At 38.6% G+C, this 22,544-nt stretch overlaps 1 pseudogene; it reads left to right on the forward strand.

The window, feature by feature from the left end:
- Positions 1 to 19,224, forward strand: part of LOC102512791 — a 43,678-nt pseudogene extending 24,454 nt beyond the window's left edge.
- The last annotated feature ends 3,320 nt before the right edge of the window (positions 19,225 to 22,544 follow it).

Genomic DNA, 22,544 nt, shown 5'->3' on the forward strand with positions numbered 1-22,544 from the left:
AGGAACTGATGAGTAAATGGGGTTGGAGGATGGATAAATATACAATCACAGTCACTTAATTAGAAGAGAATGTGTGTGTTTTGAAGAAAAGACTAGAGAGTACAGAAACATACGTTAGGAGCACTAATACAGTCAGGGGGGAGTATACCAGGTATCTCATCCTCCAGGAAATTGTCCCTGATGCCCAGATAAGGCTGGGTTTTTCTACCCTGTGTTCTCAGAACACACCAGGTGTATTCATTTCTTGGGCTACTACAACAAAATGCCACAGACTGGGTGGCTTAAACAACAGACTCATGTCTCACAGTTCTGAAGCAAGAAGAAGTTTAAGTTCAAGGTGCCAGTTGATTCCTGGTGAGGCTTCTATTCCTGGCTTGCAAACAGCCACCTTCTCACTGTGTCTTCACATGGCTGAGAGCCAGCAATCTCTGTCTCCTCCCCTTCTTATAAAGCCACTAGCCTCATCATGAGGGCCCCACCTTAATGATTTCATCTAACACAATTACCTAAGGCACCATCTCCAAGTATCTTCATACTAGCAGTTAGGACTTCAACATACAAATTTTGGGAGGACACAGTTCAGACCACAATTCAGTCCAGTCTGGTTAGCCTACCCCAGAGACCTCCTCTTAGTGATTAAAAATATGTTTCCTTTTCTACTCTCCCTGTTTGACTACAGTGACTTGAGGGCAGGCACTGCATCTTTTAGCAGTATAGTTCCAAGACCAGATACCCTCACAGACACATAGTAGCTGTGCAGCAAATATTTGTATCAAACAGGGCTGCTCAGGTGCTCACTCAGGTGGTGTTGCTGGCAAAGTTTTTATTTTATCTGAACCTAAGCTACATAATAGTTGTTTAAATAAATGCCTTAGAAAATGTATTGTTATCCTGAAATGGCTTAGAGCAAATTATTTCTTCCCTTTGAGCCTCAGTTTTCTATGAAAATTAGGCCCTTTGAGTGAATGACTGAACTTCCTTCCACCTCTCTATTCTGTGCTTTGACCCTTTGGCCACACCCCTTTGGTCTCTTTAGATCAACAGCCTTTCTTTTCTTGGCTTTCAGGGAACTCCCCAACTTCTGCCCCCAGGTTATCTTCCTACCTCTGTCACCTCTCCTCCATCTCCTTCGCTGTCTCTTTGCAGGCCCTTCCTCTCAATAACGGTGTGAGTCTTAACCTCCTTTCATTTCTCCAACCACTTTCATTCCCTAGGATCGCATGGGCAAACTAGGACCGGAGGCCAAATCTGCCCCAGGCTCCCTGGTTTTGTAAAGAGAGTGGCATTGGAACACTGCCACACCCATTCACTTACTATTGTCCAGGACTGCTTTCAAGCTGCAAAGGCAAAGCTGAGTTATTGCAACAGACACAGTGTAGCCTGCAAAGCCTAAATGATTTACTACCTGGCCCTGTACAGAAGAAGTGTGCCAACCTCTGTCCTAGGAGATTTCATCCTGTCCCATAGCTTTAATTATTATCTATATTCGAATGCTTCATAAGTTTATATCACCAATCTCAACCTATCTCCTGAGCTCCATATTGGTATATGCAACAGTCTACTCCCTGTTGCTGCTTGATTTTTAATAGGCATCTCAGAATAGTGCAGCAGTTAAGGTGATGACTCCAGAGCCAGGTGTCTGGTTTCAAATTCTGCCTTTACTAGGTACTAGCAGAGAGGCCTCAGCAAGTTATTCACCTCCTTCTGACTCATATTTCTCATTTGTACAATGGAAATGATGACAATAGTAACATCTCATAAGGTACCAAGAGGATTGTACTTGTCAATACATGTAGAATACTTAGAATATTCCTTTGTCATGGACTCAAATATTAGTAGTTATCATTGACCTTCTCTTTCCCTCATACCCCACATACAGTTTGTCAGCAATTTTCTCAAATCTGTCTTTAAAATATTTATCCATTAGGCTGTCCACTGTTATTACCCTACTCTAATCTACCATGATTTATCACCTAAACTAACGAATCTCCTGATTATTCTTTCTGCATCCTGTTTGCCTCCCTTCTATTTTACCCAGTTCTCTACTTAGTAGCCAGAGCAATCTTTCAGCAATGTAATTATATCACACCTTTCTTCTGAACAAAATCATCTAATATCTTCCCAACATTCTCAGAATAAAATCCTCCCATAAAACACCTTACCATTGACATGTTCTGTCTCTGGCTTTCCTCTGAACACTCTTCCCTACATTCCTTCCCACTCACTCTAGGCTCCCTGGGCTTCCTCAAGCAGGAAAAGCTTGGCCCTGCCTCAGAGCCTTTAGACTTGATGTTCCTTCTGTCTGGAATGATTTTTTCTCAGCCATTCATTTACTTCATTCCCTTATTTAATTCAGGTCTCCACCTAAATGACGCATCCTCAGAATGTCCTTTCCTGCTTGCTCTATTTAAAATCTACCTTCTTTGACTCTATTCCCATAGCCTGCTTTTTACTCTTTACAGCATTTATCTCTAATTCACTCTACACTATATATTTATTGAATGATGTATTTGGTGTGTTTATTGTGTAAGCTCCAAAAGGGAAGTAATTTTGTTTCTTGGTCACTACTGTATTCTTGGTGGCTAGATGGGGCTATGTCTTTTTGTAGGCAAACAGTAAATATTTGTTTAGTGAATGATGACCTGTTTATACTTCTTTGAAGATCCATTATAATCTAAAGGGGAAGAGGCCATAATATAGCTTTAAGACATATCCAAGCAGGTCTTTGGCTGTCTCTCCAGGCTTATTTGCTGGCATCCATGGTTCCAATCTCCCTTCTTCTGCTCATGGTTTAAATTAAAGTTACCATTTCCTACTTATGCCCTGCAGCTTCACCTTTCCAGTGCTGGTCATACTGATCCTTTCACATAGGCACTTAGAAAAATCTTTTTTTTAATCCCTTCATTCCTAACAAACTCCTATTCAATCTATAGGGATCTATTTAAGTAGGATGTGCTCTGTTATATCTTCCCTCAACACCTCCTACTTCTTATTTCCTACTTAGATAGAAATGTTTGCAAATAATACTCACTCTGCCAGCTTCCCTTAGGGAAAGGGAAAGATGGTCATATAAAATAGTCTGGCCAATGAGATGTGTCTTAGCCTAGATTCTTCCAGAAAGCAAAGCCTGAGACAAGGGTTTTCATCAGCAAATTTATGTGGGAAGTGATCCCATGATCAGAAGTAAGGGAACTGGGAGAATGGAGCAGTGAGGGATGGGAAGCCTGTACAGTGGTGAATTCTCAACTTAGTCATATTTTTGTCAACTAGTGCCCCATCACACTGTGATCATCTCAGGAGCCATACATAAAAAGTCTCAGATTTGTCTGCACAAGGAATGAAAAGGGAGAGAACTTATCTGCTGGCTTCTGTCCACATTAGCCAAGAATTGTTCTCATAAGATATGAATCCTTCATAGTCTCAGCTTGTACATGAGTGAGTGACAGGTTTCCGTAGGTTTCCTATGCCCTGTGTTAAGGATGCTCAGGTAGAAAGTGATGAAAACAGTGCAACTGAAATGGGATACTATAAGTTCACACGTGCATGAAGCCTATTGTCTCAGTACTGGCTCAGAATACTTATGACACAAAACAAACATCTAACCTAAGACGTAAGCAATAGTTTGCTGGAGTTTCTAAGAAAAGGCTTGCTTCCTCAATAAAGAAAATAGATACAGCTGTTTCAACCCCATTCACTTTTGTCTTCTTTTTGCCATGAAGGTGGAAATGATGTCTAGTACTCTTCCTGAGATCTGGACGAGTGAGGCTTGAGGGAAAGCCCAGGGGGGAAGTACATCAGCATCATCCTAACAGCACTTAGCTACTGAACTGATCCCTAACTATTACATCTGGAATTCCTATTTTGTAAGAAACATCAACTACTGTTCACCTAAGCCAGTGTAGTTTGATTTTTTTGTGTTGCTTACAGCTAAAGCACTTCTGATTCCTCTTTCCAATCTGTTTACATAGCACATTGCTTTTGCATTATTACCATAGCTACATTGCATCACATAATAATTATTTATTTAAATATCATTCTCTCCAAACACTTACATGTGTAGAAATGACTCAGTCATCTTCATATCCCCATTTCACAAGTACTTTGCATGTGGTAGACAGAATACAAGTTGCATAGGTGTGAAATGGCTTTAAACGTCTCCTGTTCTAGGGTCTACTTACCTGAATTTGTTTTTATAGGAAAATTTACTGTAAAGAATAATCTTGTACAATATTGTATTGTATCCTATAGTGTCCAACCCAGTGACATTACAGGAACTCAGCAAATATTTCAGCATTCAAAACTAATAATAAAATATCTGTATAACCTCACCTCTCAAACACGGTCACGTTAATATTCTAGTGCATTTCCTTTTAGTATTTTTTTCTCTAGATACACGATATATACATTTTTCACCTATAACATCAAAGTATTGTCCAGTTAGGATCCTATTATATTTACTGTTTTGTAAACTACCCTTTAAACATAATCATTCACTGTGAATATTTTTCATGATATGACATATTGTTTGACAACCTAATTATAACTCTTATGGGTTTGTTATTTAGCTGCACCATAACTAATTTATCTGTTGGATATCTGAGTTGCTTCAGTTCTTCTTGCCATGTTGCTTGTAGGGGATGTAAATTGCTTTCACTTCCTCCCTAGTATGACTTCTTTTGGGGTGCTGCTAGTCTCTTAATTCTGGAGAGATATCAGTTGCAGGGATGTCATTGCCCATCCCTAACTGTGGTGACCATGAATTAATTAATATTTCATCTCCTGGGAAAAGCGATTGCTCTAATATTAAGAATATAACTCAGACAGGTAAAATCAGAGCCCTTTAGGGGACTGCTATGTAGATGATAAGGATAAATGTGAGAGGTAGGGAAGCTATCATTTTTCCTTAGGTTTACTCAATTTTGTTGATGTGAGGCAGGGGTTCTCAGAAGCCAGCTTCCAAGGTCTCTTGGGAAAAACCTAGCTATGGTTAGAGGGAATAAGCATAAGACAAGATAACACTGGAGAATAGTTGAGAAGCTAAAGAGAGGCAGAACACTAAGTTTCCAGATTGAGCTGTACCTGAAGCTATTCTATTCCTGCATTTCTCAGTTGCATGAGCCAATGTAGTCTTTTATTTTTACTATTGTCATTTTCACTTAAACTACTTTGGGTAGGATTTCTGATAACATCTAAGTAATAAATGTAATGGAGTAGTCTGCTAAATTCTCCATGAACAAATGAGAATCTCTTCATCTCATTTTTTATGGCATTATTATTTTGATGCACAATTGATAACTATATCTTTTTAACATGATAACCATGTCTTGAAAGAAACCTGGGAAATACATGGTTCATGAGTTGTACCATTTTTCATATTGACTTTTCAAAATGGAATAGGTTTTACTCCTACAGACCATTCACTCTTTTAAAAGCCTGTTTAGTTTCTTCAATGAGCCCAGCACACAGTGAGTGTACAATAGAATTGTGATGAGTAGATTATCAAATGATTGGATTTGCTGCATGAGTAGCCTCAAGAGTTTCTTTTTAAAAGTGCATTGATTCCCTCAGGTTATGATCAAACACTGTATCAAACACTTTGAAATACTGTTCTCTTTGGTTTTTCAATTTTATATGGTTGTAAAAAACTTCACTGTGTTTGTTGCAATTTTTCAGCATGAAATGTAACCTGAACTTTAAAAACATGAATTTTCCTCCCAGTGAAGGAAATATAAAGTCCCACTGAGATTTAAACACAGATGATGGAACTACTTTCTAGGTTTTGGAGTTTGAATTCCAGGTATCCACAAAAGTTCTGACAGTTTGACAAAATCATAATTTGAAGGTGTTATAAAGTTTTTGCCATATGAGATCGTATTTAAGGTGGTAAAGACAGCATCGCAGACCTCAGAAAAAAAATGAGAAAGGCTTTTATGTTCTAATTTGTTCCTCCATCACTGAATAGTGCTTGTCATGTTTTTTTCTCTACATTATCCTCCAAACTCTCAAGCTATCCTGAGAGTGTCCAACTTCTGTCTGGAATTAACTAACAGGCAAAGAAAAAAAAAAAAAAAACAGTGTTTAATTTTAGTGATAAAGTTTTAATGGGCAAAAATAAAATCATCTGGGGATTCTTGTTAAGATGAGGACTCTAATTCTGTAGGTGTGTAATGGAACTTAAGATTCTGCATTTCGAGTAAGCTCCTGGTTTATGTCAATGGTGCTGGTACATTAAGAAGCAAGAACCAAATGATGATTACAAAGTTTTCTCCCACTGTGAACGAAAAATACTGCAAATCATATCAATAAACAAAGAATGCTGAAACCATCAAGTCATCAACGGCTGCCACCACCCACCAGTGAAGACAAGCCTACAGCCCAGCCTCTGCAGCCACTCACAGTGGTGCACTCTGAGGGAACTCAGAATAATAAAGGACAAGATACTGGCCCTAGATAGCTAGAGGCTTGTCAAAGGAATGAATTCAATGAGCCCAAATGTTTGCTTCCTCCCATACGTAGAAAAGCACTAAATTCTTTAACTTGAGATGCCAGGTTTTCTTTAGATAACAAGTAATCTTTTATTATTTCAACTACCTGGTCTTTGTCATAAAGCTCCTATATATCCTAGCTCCTCCCCTCCCTCTTTGGAGCAGTCCCTCAGAGCCATCTGAGAGGTTGTCATCCCGGCTCCAGTCCTCCTGCCAAATAAAACATAACTCTCAACTTTTAGGCTGCGCATTTACTTCAGTCTACACCTCTTTCAAAATTCCATTACATATCTTCCCATCATTACTCTCAACCTCTAACCTTGCTTCCTACTTTATTAGAAAATGGAAGCAATCACAACAGAAATTCTATCAGCAGTCCCCATCATATCTGCCCATCTTCCTGCACATGGGCTCATGCACTCACCTTATCTCTTATTAGTAACGATAGACTGTTCAGGGTCCTCACCAATGCCCAAACTTGTACGTATACACTAGATTTAGAAACTTTTTTCCCCTCTCCTACTCTCTCAGGTGGCTCTGGAAATTCTTCCCTCTCAGTTTTAAAACATTTTTAAAAAATGTCTACTGAATCATTCCCATAAGCATACTGATACATGCCCATTTATTTCATATTAAAGAAAATCCTCTCCCTTGACCCGACTTTCCCCTGGAACTGTTAGAGCAGGCAGATAGCTAGATATGAGCAGAGAAAGGGGGACACAGACCAAATGGCAGGAATTGGGCAGAAAGGAGGGGCACAAGCCAAATGCAGGAAAACATACATCATATAAGCACCAGGGGTCCCTGGGGAGAGAGAAAGAAAAGCGGGAATCTTTGGGCTGATAAGGGGCCACACCTTTTGGCCTGGAGACCAACAAAGGTCAGAAAAGGCAGGAATTTCCAGTGTCCAAATGTAACCTTTTGCTCATTATGCCCTCATTTCAGTAAAATAAGTCTTGCAGGTCAGAAGTACCCATCATGCACTGACACCATGACACTTCTGTTCCAGACTAAATAAGAACAAAAATCCCTCCTCCCTTTGGGAAGGTGGTGTTGGGATGACAATCAGGAAATGCGACCCCAAGCCCTTCCCTCCTCAATGAATATTCCACCCATTCATTTTTACACCCTATGTAACTAACTTGCCAAAGAAACTCAGGGCAGCCGTTCACCTGAGCCTGCCCGCTCTCCCCTTGAGAGTGCACTATCCATCCTTTAATAAATCCTCACTTTATCTTTTAATCTTTAAGTCTTGTCTCTGAATTCTTTCTGGGACGGGACAAGAATCTGGAAAACCTGCTGGATCCACCGGCAACAGAACTATCATCCAATTTCTTTTCTTCCCTTGAAATGACATCTATATTCCACATGACCAATTATTCTACATCCATTGCTCTTGTTACAACTTCAGTCAGGGTTTAACCTCACCATTCCACCATAGCTGGCCTTCTGAATGCCACCAAGGATCTCGCTGTTGCTAAATCCAAGGTCACATCTCAGTCCATACAGTATTGAACTCTCAGCAACATTGCCACAGTTGATCTCTCTCTTGTTGAAAAGTTTATTCATTTTGCTTCCAAGACATCTCCTATGTCTAATTTGCCTCTCACCTTTTTAATCCCTATTCTCCAGTCCCTCGGGCTGCTTCCTGTTCATTTTTACAAACTCTACATGTTGTAGGAGCCCAGGGCTCAACCCTAGGGCCTCTTCTGCTTTTGCTATTTACAGTCACTCCTATGTGATCTCATCCAGTAATATCACTTTACATACCAATCTGTATGCTGATGTCTCCTAAATCTCTATCTCCATTACAACCTCCCATCTGAAATCTGCATTTGTATGTTCAGCTGCCTATTTGATGAATGCCACATGAATGCCTAAGAGGTAACTCCAATTTGACTATAACTAAAACTGATACCATGACTGCAACTAAAACTGATACCATGACTGCATCTTCACAAACTCCCTTTCCCCCTATCAAAGCTTCTTCTGCAGGGTCTTCCTTCTTGGTTAATGTTTATTCTTTTAGTTCAAGCTCAAACTTTGATATCTTCCTTAACTCTTCTCTTTCTCTTACACTTCATATTCAGTCTATTAGCAAATCCTCTCAGTCTCAACTTTGAAATATTCAGAATTCATCCCATTCTCAGGGCTCCTATAGCCACCATCCTGACCAAACCACTATGCCTAGATTCTTGGAATAATCTAGTTGATCTCCCTGCTCCCACCTTTGCCAAATCCATTTGACACACTAGCTAGAGTGATCTCTTTAAAAAGTAAGTTAGGGCCTGTCAGTCCTCTGCTTCAACTTTCTCACAGTCTTCACTGCAACCAGACTAAAAGTTCCTACTAGGACCTTCAAGGTCCTACTTTTTCTAACCCTTGTTATTTTTCTAATGTCATTGTCTCATCCTTTCTTCCAACTGCCCGCTATTCCAGCCATGCAGCTCTCTGATGCCAGGCACAGCTTAGGACCTTGGCACTTGTCCACTTTACCATCTCAGAAAGGCATTTCCTGACTACGTTTCCCAAAATTTCCTCCAACATGTCATGATTTAAGTTCCTCTTTTGCACTTATCATTATCACACATAGTACATCTTGTATTTATTTAGTTTATTGTTTCTCCCCTTCACTGGAATGTTGTTTTTTCTATTTGTCATTTTTTCCCCCAGTACTTTGATCAGTGCCTGACATATAGTAGAGGATTAAAAAGTATTTGTTGAATGAATAAATCACCTTGGAATTTTATGTTTGTTGGGCTGCACTCTGCAGACCTACAAGCCCTGTACTTGCCCAGCTTTAAGACTGAAGAAAGAGCCCAGAGTCAGCAACAGAGACATCAATGGTTTAATAAACAGGGGATATTACATGTCTGAAACAAGGTCCTGGAGCAACACACCACGTGTGTGGTAGATGGGGGGCAGCAGTCTTTGCTCCCAGGCACAGGGGGAAGTTATCAGTTACAGTGGGGACTGACATCAGGTTGGCTCACCTGTTACCAGGGAAGCTAGCAGAGGGGCACACCCCTCATCACCCCTTTGATTTGTTATCATGGTGGAGATGTTCTGATCTAAAGGTTAGAACAGTTACTAGCTGGAGTGGAGGCAAATATATAGGAAGGTCAGTTTTATGAGTACGTGTAGGTGAAGCAGGCACTGGTTAAGCAGAGGGTGCACAGAGGGCAAGAGAACAGCCATCTTGAATGGCCTAATCATATAATGTGATAAGCACCAACATAAATAACTTAAAGTTTTTCACCTGTATCTACATTGGGTAAAGTCTGAACAAATGCCAAAAACTGTTAGGGACAAAAAAACTTATGGTATTTACCTGGACTTGAGCTAAGTCTATTTTATGCTTCCCTAATTATTCTCCTGGCTGCTTCTTCTATTAATTTCCCAACTCCTTTTTAGGGAACAAGATCACAGGCAGAAAGTAGGTGCCATGTTCAGCTTTGCCAGGGAGGGGAAGGTGCAGACACAAATGAACTTGCTTCAAACCCAAACCAATATGTGCCTGTGGACATTATTCTAGTCCAGCTATTAAACCTGAAATCGTCATCTGTCTCCCATAGGCCTTATGCCTGTATCAAACTCACTGTCATCAACCAAAGAGATCTGCTCTGAGATGTTACCCCCTTACTCATCGTCCCCTGGATGTGACCCTCATCCTAGTAAGATGGACCAATAGTCAACAAAAGTATGGGCTTTTATATTTGTGTAAGCTTTTTCATAGTCAACAAATTATCCAAGAACTCTCTTTGTTCAAAGAATCATCCATATGCTTGAAATGAAGTTCTTTATACAAATTTTTCATTTTGAAAAATTTGTTAAAACTTGCACTAGCTAACATTCTTATTCGTTTTTGTTTTTGTTTTTGTTTTTTTCTGGCTCAGTTCCTAGCATTCCCATTATGCCTCACTAAGGAAACCACTTGGCTCCCAAATTGCTACTGAGTGCATAGTGTTTGTATAATAAATATTATTTGAGTGCATCAAGTGTGCACTGAATTATGCAATCGCAGGTTGTAATAAATACTGAATCATATAGCTCTGACACTCATCCACTGTTTGATTCTCTAATGCTCCCTCTTGAACACCTTTTGAGATGGGGCACACATTACCTCTTAAAGAAATGCAAGAATACGCCTGGTAAACAATTCTTTTGATAAGCTGTGATCAAGTTAATCCATATATCAGGACCCACAAAATGGAGGCCACCCCAGTGGTCTGGCCCACATCACAAATCTAAACCTAAGTCAACCTGTACTTAATGGGAAACAAACACACTGTTAAGGAAATCTATCATACAGCAATCACAATCCCCCAACTCAGCTTTAGCTAGCATACCTACCCTAAAAAACAGGACCTGCTAGCCTTAGGAGGAAATCCCTGACCTTCTCATCAATCATGTCCTATTTCCACCCTGCTTCTTCTAATGTTCTATAAACTCACTCTTAATCCACATTCCTCTGGAACAGTGCTCCACTGCTCGTAAGGCATTGCTCTCCCCCAGTCCTTGGACTGTTTTTCTTTGAATGAAGTACATCATCTTCATTACTAAATTGTTTTAGTGTTGGCATTTACAGCCATAATTTCTATTCTTTTCATTTATAATATTGATCCTAGTTTGGTTGCAGGGCAGAGTGTTACAAAAGAAAAAGATTTGGATTCAGAATGAGATGGCCTGATTTCAAGTCTGACCGAAACGCTTGACAGTTAAATTGTGTTTGGGCTCTACACTCATCCATTGAGCTTCACTTTCTGAGTCTGCAGAATGAAGTGAGGTAGGCCGATGACTTTAACATCAGACTTCAAAGTGTGCAATGGCTCAGACTCATTAGAAGTTGAATTCATACCACATCACAGTAAAAGGTGGGTTAGTAAGTGAACGGGCAGCCCTTCTTCACATTCTCAATTAGAGACCCAGGCTAATGGAGGCTCCATCATAATTAGCACTGGTTTCCAAGGTTGTGCTGCAATTCTTCTTCATTCCAGCTAACTAGAAGAGGAAAAGCACATGGAAGCAGACACATGGAACAGGATATTGTGTGTGTTCGGGTGGGGGGGCACACACACTTGTGAGTTTGTGTTTAAATATGTCACATGTAGAAGTGGTTCCCAATTCTTTTATTAATGGTCCTTTTACTAAAATCCATTCCTAGGGCCACATCTAACTTCAACTGGGGTTAGGAACAGCCACTTCTAAGGGATAGCACTATGATAAAGGAAAACACAAACTTTTTTAGTCTCTGCCACAGCTGTTGGATAGGATGGTAACACTTCACAGGATTGAGAAGATATGCACATGTCAGTGTTTTGTGAAATACTAGTTATTGTTTTCTATACTCAGCATGCAAAGAGAAAAGAGGTCCCTTCATCTTCTGCATACCAGTCTTAAAATGCTTAAAGTCAACCATCATATGTCATTTGAGTATCCTCCCCAGGTTAAATAACTCCCCATTCATTTTACCACTCCCCAGAGTTCATCATTTCAAGCCCTTTAACAGCCATGCTTTCTTTCTTTGCACATGCTTCAAATGCAGTGCACACACCTGGATATAAGACCTCAGGTAGAGTGTAAGCAGCATAGAGAGGACAGGGGCTGTTTCTTCTCTTGTTCGAGATTCTCTCTCTCTTTTAATGCAGTTAATGATGGAGATAGCTTTGCAGGAAATCTCATCATAAGGTTGATTTCTATCGACCTTACAGTTGAATAAAACCCTTAAGTATTGCAATGTTATGTTGCTTTGCATTTCAAAGAGGTTCTACTGCCTTTTGTCTGAAAAAAATATCTGATTTCCACTTCAATATGAAAAGCACTAAATGATCAAGAGAATCTGGGGCTTATCCAATGGACAAAACTTTGACAAATATTTGCAGCCATACAGCACAGTAAGTCTTTGCCTTCCATCATTTTTATTGAACCCACTCTTTTTTATTTTTGTCATTGTTTGAATTTTTTTAATTATACAAATGTTACATTAGTACAATATGATTTTACAATAATCAAAAAATATAGGTAAATACTCTCCTTGACTCTCCATCCTAATAGAATTCTGTTCTTATTTATATATGTACACACAAATAAAATTTTGTCTGTAAAGATTCCAGGCATATATTATACTGTGTATATATTGCTGCAATGCATTTTCACTTTCCAATGTGTTTTTAATATCTGTATATCTCAGTGAATATAAATCAACCTACTCCTTTTTATTAGGAATATTTGTTGTATGGGAGACAGGAGGGAAGGGGGCAAGGCACAACCATTAAAACAATGACACAACAATTGAGGATACCACAAAAACTAGTAACAACCTACTAAGTCCAAGATGGCAGAAGATTCAACTTCTAGTAGACCTCGAGTTTCATTACATGCTCATTATAATACATTAGCTGCTAAATGACACACTCACAGGTGCCATGACAGTTCTGCGACCATAAAAGGACAAAAAGAGGGTAGTGGCTCAATTCCTGGAATTCCCCACCCTTTCCCCAAAATAGTTAGGATAATCCTTCTACTTGTTAGCCTATGAAATTACTGTGCCCATAAAAATGAAACATCCCACACCCTGGGGCTGCCTTCACTTTCCAACATGACCCCAGGGTCTGGGGCCACTTTCCCTTCTGAGAAGGACTGCCCATGGTATATGTATCTCTTAGGGCCACTCTCACTTTCCAAGATGACCCTATCTCCTGGGGTGCCTCTCTTGCCTTCTGAGATGGCTTGCACTTTGTCTATGGAGTGTGTATCTCCCTGAATAAATGACTTTCACTTTACTATGGCTCACTCTTGAATTCTTTCCTGCAAGAAGCAAAGGAAACTCACTTGGTGGGGTACATCCTAGGGACTCATCCCAAGACCCGGGACATGACCATCCTCGTGCACCCCATTTTCCTGAAACACATGGATACGGAGAGTCCGTTTAATGAGCATTCTGTTAAGAGGTATTTAAATTTGGTCTGACTTTTTTCCATTATTATAAACAATAGTGTAGTGAAGCTCCCAAATTTATCTCTTTGTACACCTCTGTGATTTTACCTTTACATTTAAATGTGTCATTGCCAGGCACATATCCAATTTCTAATTTTAAGAGATATAGAAACACTTTTTGGAAAAGCTAATACCAATTTCTATCCCCCCAACCCCTTCCAACAAATGGAAAGTAACTGCTTCCCTACAACTCTGCCAAAGTTTGATGTCTCTTTTTAATGCACTTTAATGCACAAGATAGGTTTTCAGATAGCCTTATTATGTCATTCATTATTACTACCAGTCTTTTAATGTTTTCCAATTCTGTGAAAAAGTCATAAGTTTAATTTACATTTCTTTGGTGAATAGTAACTTAAGATATTTTCAGATGTGTACTGGCCATTGGCTGATTCTTTTCTGTATATAACAGCATGCTCGTTTCATGTCTATTCTTAGACTTCTGAGTTTATCCTTTTACTAAACTTTGATGATTAGAGGAGGATCTGGTCTCTGTCTTGCCATTGGTGTCTCTGCAGTGCTTAATGCTGTATCATCCACACAGCAGATGCTCAAGATCTTAATTTCTCCCTTCCTCTCACTCACCATGTCCAATTTACCAGCAAGTTTTGTGGGTTCTGCTCTTGAAATATGCCCCAATCCGTTGTGCATTTATTATTTCTCTGCTTTCACAAAGAATTTAATTTCCACACAAACAAGGGCTTTCTTTCCCTTGTGTTCATGCTAATTATTAAGCAGTCTTATGTTCTTAGTGTTATGTCTTCTGTTATGTGATTGGTTTCACTACTTCCTTATCCCAAGTTAGGAGAGAAGAAGTTTTTGGTCCAAATTTTGAAGACAATATAGGCAAAGAAATGAATGGATTTTTCTTTCTTTTAGTTTCAATAAAAATAGTCCTCAACCTTTATCTGAGCTATAACACCCCTTTAAGATCACATTTCCATGTGTGATACTATGGAAGGCAAAATAATGGCCCCTTCCAAAGATGTCCACGGCCTAAACCCCAATATCTGTTAATATGGTACCTCACATGGCACAAGGGACTTTGTAGATAGGATGTAAAAGGATCTGGAGGTGGGGAGACTGGACTAGATTATGCATGTGAGGCCAATGTAATCACAGGGTTCTTACAAGAGGCAGTCTGGAAGATCAGGGTCAAAGAAGGAGATGTGATGACAGAAGGTGGAGGGTGGAGTAATTCCAGGAATAGAACATAAACCAAGGAGTGTAGGCAGAGTCTAGAAGGTGGAAAAGCAAGGAAACAGATTCTCCTCTGGCTTCCAGAAGAAACACAGGAAAAAGCTGCAGTTCAAATCCAAAGGTAGTCTGCTGGCAGAATTTTTTCTTGTTTGGGAAGGTTAGCCTTTGGTACATTCAGGCTTTCAACAATTGTATGAGGCCCACCCACATTAAGGCGGGCAATCTGCTTTACTCAAAGTCCACCCATTTCAATGTTCCTTAAAAAACAACAACAACAACAACAACAACAACAACACAAAACAAACAAACAAAAAAACTTCACAGGAATAGACAGATTAACGTATGACCAAATAACTCAAATTACATTGACTTTTCCCCTCACTTACTACTATGTATAAAGTCAAAGTCCAGTCATCTGCAAGTCCTCTTACCTCATGTATCAGTTAAGCCCTTGGTTGGAAACAATAGAAATTAGTTCTTCCTAATGGAATTCATTGGAATAATGCTGTCATTGTATTGGGAATAAAAAGAATCAGTGAACAAACCAGCTTCAGTAAGAGCAAGAATTGAGACATTTTCAGAGAAAATTCAGCAAAAAGACTCTGGGCTCTCTCTAAAACCCTGATAATTATGTAAGGAAGCTTCTATGACTTTGAATCTCCATCTCTTTAGTCAATATTTTAAATTAGATTAAATTTAATTTTCATGCAAAGCAAATCTTGCTGTCTGTCTGAATCATGTCAAACTCAGATAACAGACCCACAAGAAGGAGAAAGAGCTTCAGAAATCAAAGACATAGCCACAGATAGCCCACACTTGGGTGTCAGAGCCGTTTACATAAGCATAAGTCACCAGCAGATAGGTACTGTCAGATGGGTTTGGTAGCTGCCAAGGTCTTGCACAGATGCTCACCAATATTTTAGTAATGACCTTGGAATGTGTGCGATGCCAGAAACTGCCATGTCACTGATGAACTGGAGCATCTGAATTGTCAAAGATAAATGATATTTTGTTATGACATGTGAGAAGAATGCCTCTTTCCACTTAAAAGATTTCACTATATATATATGGCCTCCATGAGCTGCTGCTCTTTTCCAAATATCTCACAGGCTCTACTAGTTTCTCTTCAGTGCTCCCCCACCCTCTTTCCATGTGACTCATAGAAGAGGCAAAAAGAGATAGAACCAGAAGGGAAATCTAATGACAGTTCTTGCAGTGGTTTCATAATCACTCATTTTCTCAGTTAATCAAAGGGTTTTCTTTGTCTTTTTTTTTTAACTGCCTGTCCCAATTTTCTCTTATTATGACTTTTATTCAAGCAGGCGCCAGGTCTCTTATGCAAACAGACTCCTGGGAGAATTGCTCCACTGTTCAGTAGTCATGCTCAGACACGTCCGAACCCCCGTGATAGACAGTTTCCATGTCACTCGCCCCTCCCAATAATACTTCACCTTTGCATCATGCTGTTCACCTTACAAAGCAGTCCACATATGTTATCTCATTTGATTCTCAAGGTGACTCTCGAAGGGAAGCAGGCAGGAAAGATAGTTTTACCTCTATTTTAGAGACTCAAAAAATGTGTCTTATCCAAGTTCAGAGATCCAGTAAGTGGGTTAGATCAGGCTCTTTTAACTTCAAATTCAGTGTGTTTTCTATTCCATCCTGTGTCTCCTTTAAAGGGTAGCATGGATTTATTCCTTTCCACATGAGAAGCTATCAGGTCAGTGAGCAACCAGAAGACAAACAATGAGGATTTGCTATTTATTATGCAGAGAAGCAGGGTACTTTGCTTAGTAAACAGCAGGATTTCAATTGTTGCACATTCCAATAAATGGTGAGTATACATATACATAAATAAATTTAAAATAATATTAAGTAATGTGTTGCTCCTTATATATACAAGTGTAGCCCAGTATTTTAGCTGCTTTATGTTAAGTGTCAAGGCATCCTTAAGACTTTATAAGGAACCAAAATAAAAACAATGGGCCTATATTTTGCATGAAAATCAAAAGCCCAGAACTCTCAAATGGATAACCAATAAAGTTTAATAAGTAAGGCAACCAAATTACATGCCTAGATACTTCCCACAAGCACAGCGTCAAAAGACTAAATGAAATTGACAATATTATCTTTTTTAATTATCAAAAATGACCTGAAGTAACAGGAAGCTTCTAAAATTATTCCAAATTCTAAAAATTGTCATTGTTCTTGTGCCTCTCTCCCTCCTACCATTTCATTTTTCATTCTGAAGCATTCACAGAGAAGGCATGACATTTTTTCATCTCTTTTCCAGCTATAATTCACACTGGAATCCTTTATTATATTTTATTAATAGTTCAGAGTGCCACAACTGTTGAATTGGCGAGGGCAAAGGTATCAGGCAATTTGCGTGACATTTGAGTCTCATTACCAACCCAACTTGGGGAAGGCAGACTGTGACTCCTGGCATACAGGAGTCATTCAACACATGAAATTTTAAAAGAACATACAAAATCATATGTTTTTTCACCTTCATACACACAGATTTGTGCTAGCTTATCTTATTCCAGCATCAAATTAAAACTATCTCTAAAATTATGCCTATTTTAAACTGTAACAATTCTGAGAACATCTGGTATTTTAAAACCCTTTTCTTAGAATTAGATTTCTTGGACATTTACCACATAATTTTTGTGAGTTCTAGCCAGGATTGAGCAGTCTATCATCTCAGACATCTTTAGTTTTTAGTTTGTCTTTGTGTTGTGTGTTTTACAAAGAATAGTACTCACATTGTTCCAGGCACACTTGAAATCATTCAACTTAATCACAGTACTACTAATAACAACAGCAACAATCATTGCCCTTACATTAAGACAGTGCTTTCTATATGCTAAAAATTGTGCTCAACTACTTACACACATCATCTCATTTTGTCTTATGCCAATCTTATGAGTTAGGTTCAATTTTTACCCTCCCCCCTCAAAAACGAAAACTCACGCTTAGAGAAGTTACCTAATTGGTCCACAATCACACAGATAGTAAATGATTGAGCCAAAATTTGAATCTAGGTGATAAGACTGGATTTTGCAGGTTTATATTAAACATGTTACACTTCAAAGTCTTGAAACACATATCATTAGCATGGTTACAGGAGTTATTTAACGCAGAAAACAAAATCCACCATCAAGATCTCCCATTCTTTCCTGAGCATATATCCAGAGGGAACTCTAATTTGAAAAGATACATGTACCCCAATGTTCATAGCAGCACTATTTACCATAGCCAAGACATGGAAACAATCTAAATGACCATTGACAGATGACTGAATAAAGAAGTGGTGGTATATTTATACAATAGAATACTACTCTGCCATAAAAAAAAATAAAGTAATACCATTTGCAGCAACATGGATGGACCTGGAGATGATCATCCTAAGTGAAGTAAGTCAGACAGAGAAAGACAAATATCATGTGATATTACTTACATATAAACAAAAACAAAAGACACACACACAAAATAAAAATACACAAATGAACTTATCTACAAAACAGAAACAGACTTACATAGGAAACAAACTTATGGTTACCGGGGGAAAGGGGGTAGGAAGTGATAAATTGAGAGTTTGAGATTTGCAGATACTAATTACTATATATATAAAATAGATAAACAACAAGTTTATTCTGTATAGCACAGGGAACTATATTCAATAACTTGTAGTAACCTATAATGAAAAAGAATATGAAAATGAATGTAGGTATGTATATGTATGACTGAAACATTATGTTGTACACCAGAAATTGATACAACATTATAAACTGACTATACTTCAATAAGAAAAAAATTAAAAGAAAAAGAAAAAAAATTTTTTAAAAGATCCCTACTCTCCATTGCCTGTTAAGGAATAGACAATTGCTTGAGGTGGAAATGGTGTTTTCTATTTGCAGCTCCATTAGTGACTCCAATGATCTAAGACAATGCAAACCCAACCCATCTTCTAGAAAATTAAGGTATAAACCTAAGTTTTACAGGGGCTGAGTTGGTTTCAGATAGAAGAAAGGATAGCATTCATGTAGGAAAACATCAAGTTTCAAGCCTGACCCATGACCCAAGCCAGCTGTGTGACTCTGACCACATCTATGCCTCTCCCAGAGTCTCAGAGTCCCATTTAATACATGGCCCATATCAAGACGGTGTATTCTTTATGACAATTCATTTTCCTACAGACTGCCCTTTCAAACCACCTAAGGTTGCATTTACAACAAGAATTTATCATCCAAATATTAACAGTAATGGCAGCATTTGTCTTGATATTCTAAGATCACAGTGGTCTCCTGCTTTAACTATTTCTAAAGTTCTTTTTTCCATCTGTTCATTGCTACGTGATCCAAACCCAGATGACCCTCTAGTGCCAGAGGTTGCTTAGATCTATAAAGTAGACAGGGATAAGTACAACAGAGTATCTCGGGAATGGACTCAGAAGTATGCCATGTGATGTCACTTTAACGTCAGAATAACCTGCATTATAGCTGGAATAAACTTTAAATTACAAAACAACAACAACAAAACCCAAATAGCTTATCTATCACCGAAGGCGCCTTCTAGCTGTGTAAGTCTCCGCTTCTATTTGGTCATTGCTGCTGGTTATCCTTTCCTGGGAATCTTTTTGATAGATCCAGTGTAAGTTTTATGCTTCTCTATGTCCTCTGCTTTTACTTACATACTGATACTCTGGACAGGTCCTCTGGAGCAGTGATTCTAAATGTGGGCAAGGGCACTATTTTATCTCCCAGGGAACATTTGGCAAGGTCTGGAGGTGTTTTCCACTGTCAAGACTGAGGTGATGCTACTGGCATCTAATGGGTAGAGGATGGAGTGCAGCTACACATACGTGCAACATTGCACAGGACTGGTTCCCACAACCAAAAATTATTCAGCCCCAAATGTCAACAGTGCTGCTGTAGAGAAGCCCTGTGCTAGATAAGAATTTAATATCAATGTGTGTTGCAAAATTTTAACCTCAAATCCCTATGTTTCATCAATGATAAATGACTCTAATGCCTCATTTTCCAGCTCTGTTTTCTATCTGTAGCACAGTGCCAACAATACAACATAACTTACATGATATCCCTGCTGCCATTGCTAACGTGTATCACTTGGTCATATAATTATAATTGAGAATAGAAATGCTGAAGATGAACAAGTCTATTGCTGCCAGTTTTATTTTTCTTCCCAATAGTAAAAAGAGATAGTTATAATTCCCTTTGCACTTGCTGTTTTTCTAACCCTAAATGCTTTGTTTTGTTTTGTTTTGTTTTTGAAATGTGAATTCATGGTCAAAAACTACTGAGACTTAAACACTTCCTGCTCAGAGAATTTAACAGTGCAAGATACCACAGTGCTGCTGATCTTAATGATATCCTATTTTATCTTCACAAAAATGAGAATCATGAGTATAAAATATCATTAAAACAAAATAACTTACACTTTTCAACATGTCTCCCCATTTAAAATTGGCAGCTAAAGATTCACTGTGGTTACAAGGATGAACTCAATCCTTCTAACATCAAACAAATCTCAAACAAGATATGCTATGTCTTTGCCTTTCATGGAATTTATGCGGATTAAAATGGAAGCAACTCATCACTGTTAGTAAAAATGAGCCCTTGGTAGAGATAGAGCAAATGTTTGAAATGTGAACCATGATGTTTATAGAGGCAAAAGGTATTGAAAAGAGGTAACATTCCAGCAGTTGAGCCAAAAAATGTTGCCTTCTGCTTTAAATTTTGAATCAGAATCTATAGTATAAACTTGTTTCATGGATTTCTGAGAAACCTTAAATTCTAAATCTAAAGTGTTCCAACCTCCCTCTATTCTGCAGAACTGTTCATCAGCCAGCCCCTTTGTTTTTGTTATGAATGACTATTAGTCAGGCTATTTAAAGCAACTGATGCATTCAATTGTCAGTTCTAAATGTCTGTGGAGAGTACCACAAATGAACCACAATTTGATTTAAATCTTTTTCCTTCTTAACCAAAATGGCAGGCTTTGAAAGTGTACAAAAAGTACATCTGTTATTGTGACAAAGGCAGGAGAAACAATGAAGGGAAATATTAAAAGGCAAAAACACCTGCAAATAGAAGTTAAAGACCTTTAAGTAAAGCAAGAATGAGCCACATGCCCTCCTGCTCGTTTACTCTGCTAAAACAAAGGAAACGGGATTAAACAGGAAAGCAGGCATAGCCTGAATTGAGTTTTCAATTATGTGATATTGATTTCATCATAGCCCTCTTTTGTAAAATAAACATTTTTTATAATTGGCTACATTTTAAAAATCTTGCATTGAAGCTATAGTTAGTTGTAAATACAATTAAACAAAATTAAGAAGTTTCCTTCAACCATCCTTCCATTCATTCATTAATATATCCACAAATGCTGATTACTTGCTTTATAAGGCACCGTCTTAAGAATGGAGCCTGACAGCACAGCATGGATGTATTAGTTATATGTGCTGCACAGCAAATGACTCTCAAATTTAGCAGCATAAAACAAAATAAACATTTATTATCTCATGATGACTATGTATGTCAGGAATTTGGGAGCACCCAGGCTGGAGGTTTCTGGCTCTTCACGACTTTGCAATCAAAGTAGCATCCAGGGCTGTAGCATCAGAAACCTTGACAGTGGCTGGAGAATCAACTTCCCAGATGATTCATTCCCATGGTGCTGGTTATTGGCAGGAATCCTCAGTTCCTTCCCAAGTGGATTTTTCCCATGGGCTGCTTGAGTGACAAGGTACCTGACTTTGCCCAGAGTGAGCATCCCAAAGAGAGCTAGGCAGTAGCCAAAATCTCTTTTATGATCTATCCTTGGAAGTCATACAGGGTAATTTCCACACTATCCCACTGGTTACATAGATCGGCCATATTCTGTTTGGGAGAAGACGACACAAAGGGTGTGAGTAACAGGATGAGAGGATTCCTGGGCCAGTTTAAAGGTTGGGTATAAATGGCTAAGAGCTCATTTCTATTAACAACGAGTAGATTTAAAGGATGAACAGCAAAGTTCTTTCTCTTATGGAGCTTATACTCTGGAGGGTAAGAGATAATAAACTAATATAAATAGTAAATTGTCACATTAAATATTTGCTATTATCAAGAGAAAGCAGGATAGACTAACTGGGTGATAAGACAGATATTTTTGACAGGATTGTGAAGTCAGTTCCCTTTCAAGTTGCTTTTAAACTGAGATGTAATTGACAAAAAGGATTCAAGCATTTGAAGCTCTCTGAAAAAGTATAGCAGGGAAAGAGAAAGCTTATGCTTAGAATTTAAATGGATACAAGCCTGTCTTGTTTGAGGAATAGAAAGAAGGTCAGTGTGCTTGGAGGTTAGTGTGAAAAAGAAGTGCAGAAGGAGACCAAGCCACATAGGTAGACCCAAGCTAGCTCATTTATACCTCATAAGTCTGAGTAAGAAATTTTCATTGTAAACATGATAGAAAAAAGAATTGGAAATCATTCTTTTCATGGTAGAAAAAGGTATTCATCAAGATTAATGGATACATACTTGCTTTGATGGATGTACATGTTTCCATGTGTGTGTGGGTGTGTGGGTGTGACTGTTGGAAGTAAGAACTGATGGCTTTCCTCTGGCACCATGGACAGAGGCCATAGTACTATTCACTGTATGTCCCAAGGACAATGATCCAACTCAAAGTCTTGCCTTATATTCTCTTCATGAAAAAGGCAAAAGGAGCTGGACAGTAACCATCTTTCTCCCTCTCTGACTCCTTAAGCCAGACAAAGTTAAAGATAGGCTGCCAAATGACATATATCTATTAAGTCATTACACAGATCATTCCTTTTTTAGTTTATCATCATGAAGTCAC

Source organism: Camelus ferus, chromosome 17 (assembly GCF_009834535.1).
Source record: "Camelus ferus isolate YT-003-E chromosome 17, BCGSAC_Cfer_1.0, whole genome shotgun sequence".
NCBI lineage: Eukaryota > Metazoa > Chordata > Mammalia > Artiodactyla > Camelidae > Camelus > Camelus ferus.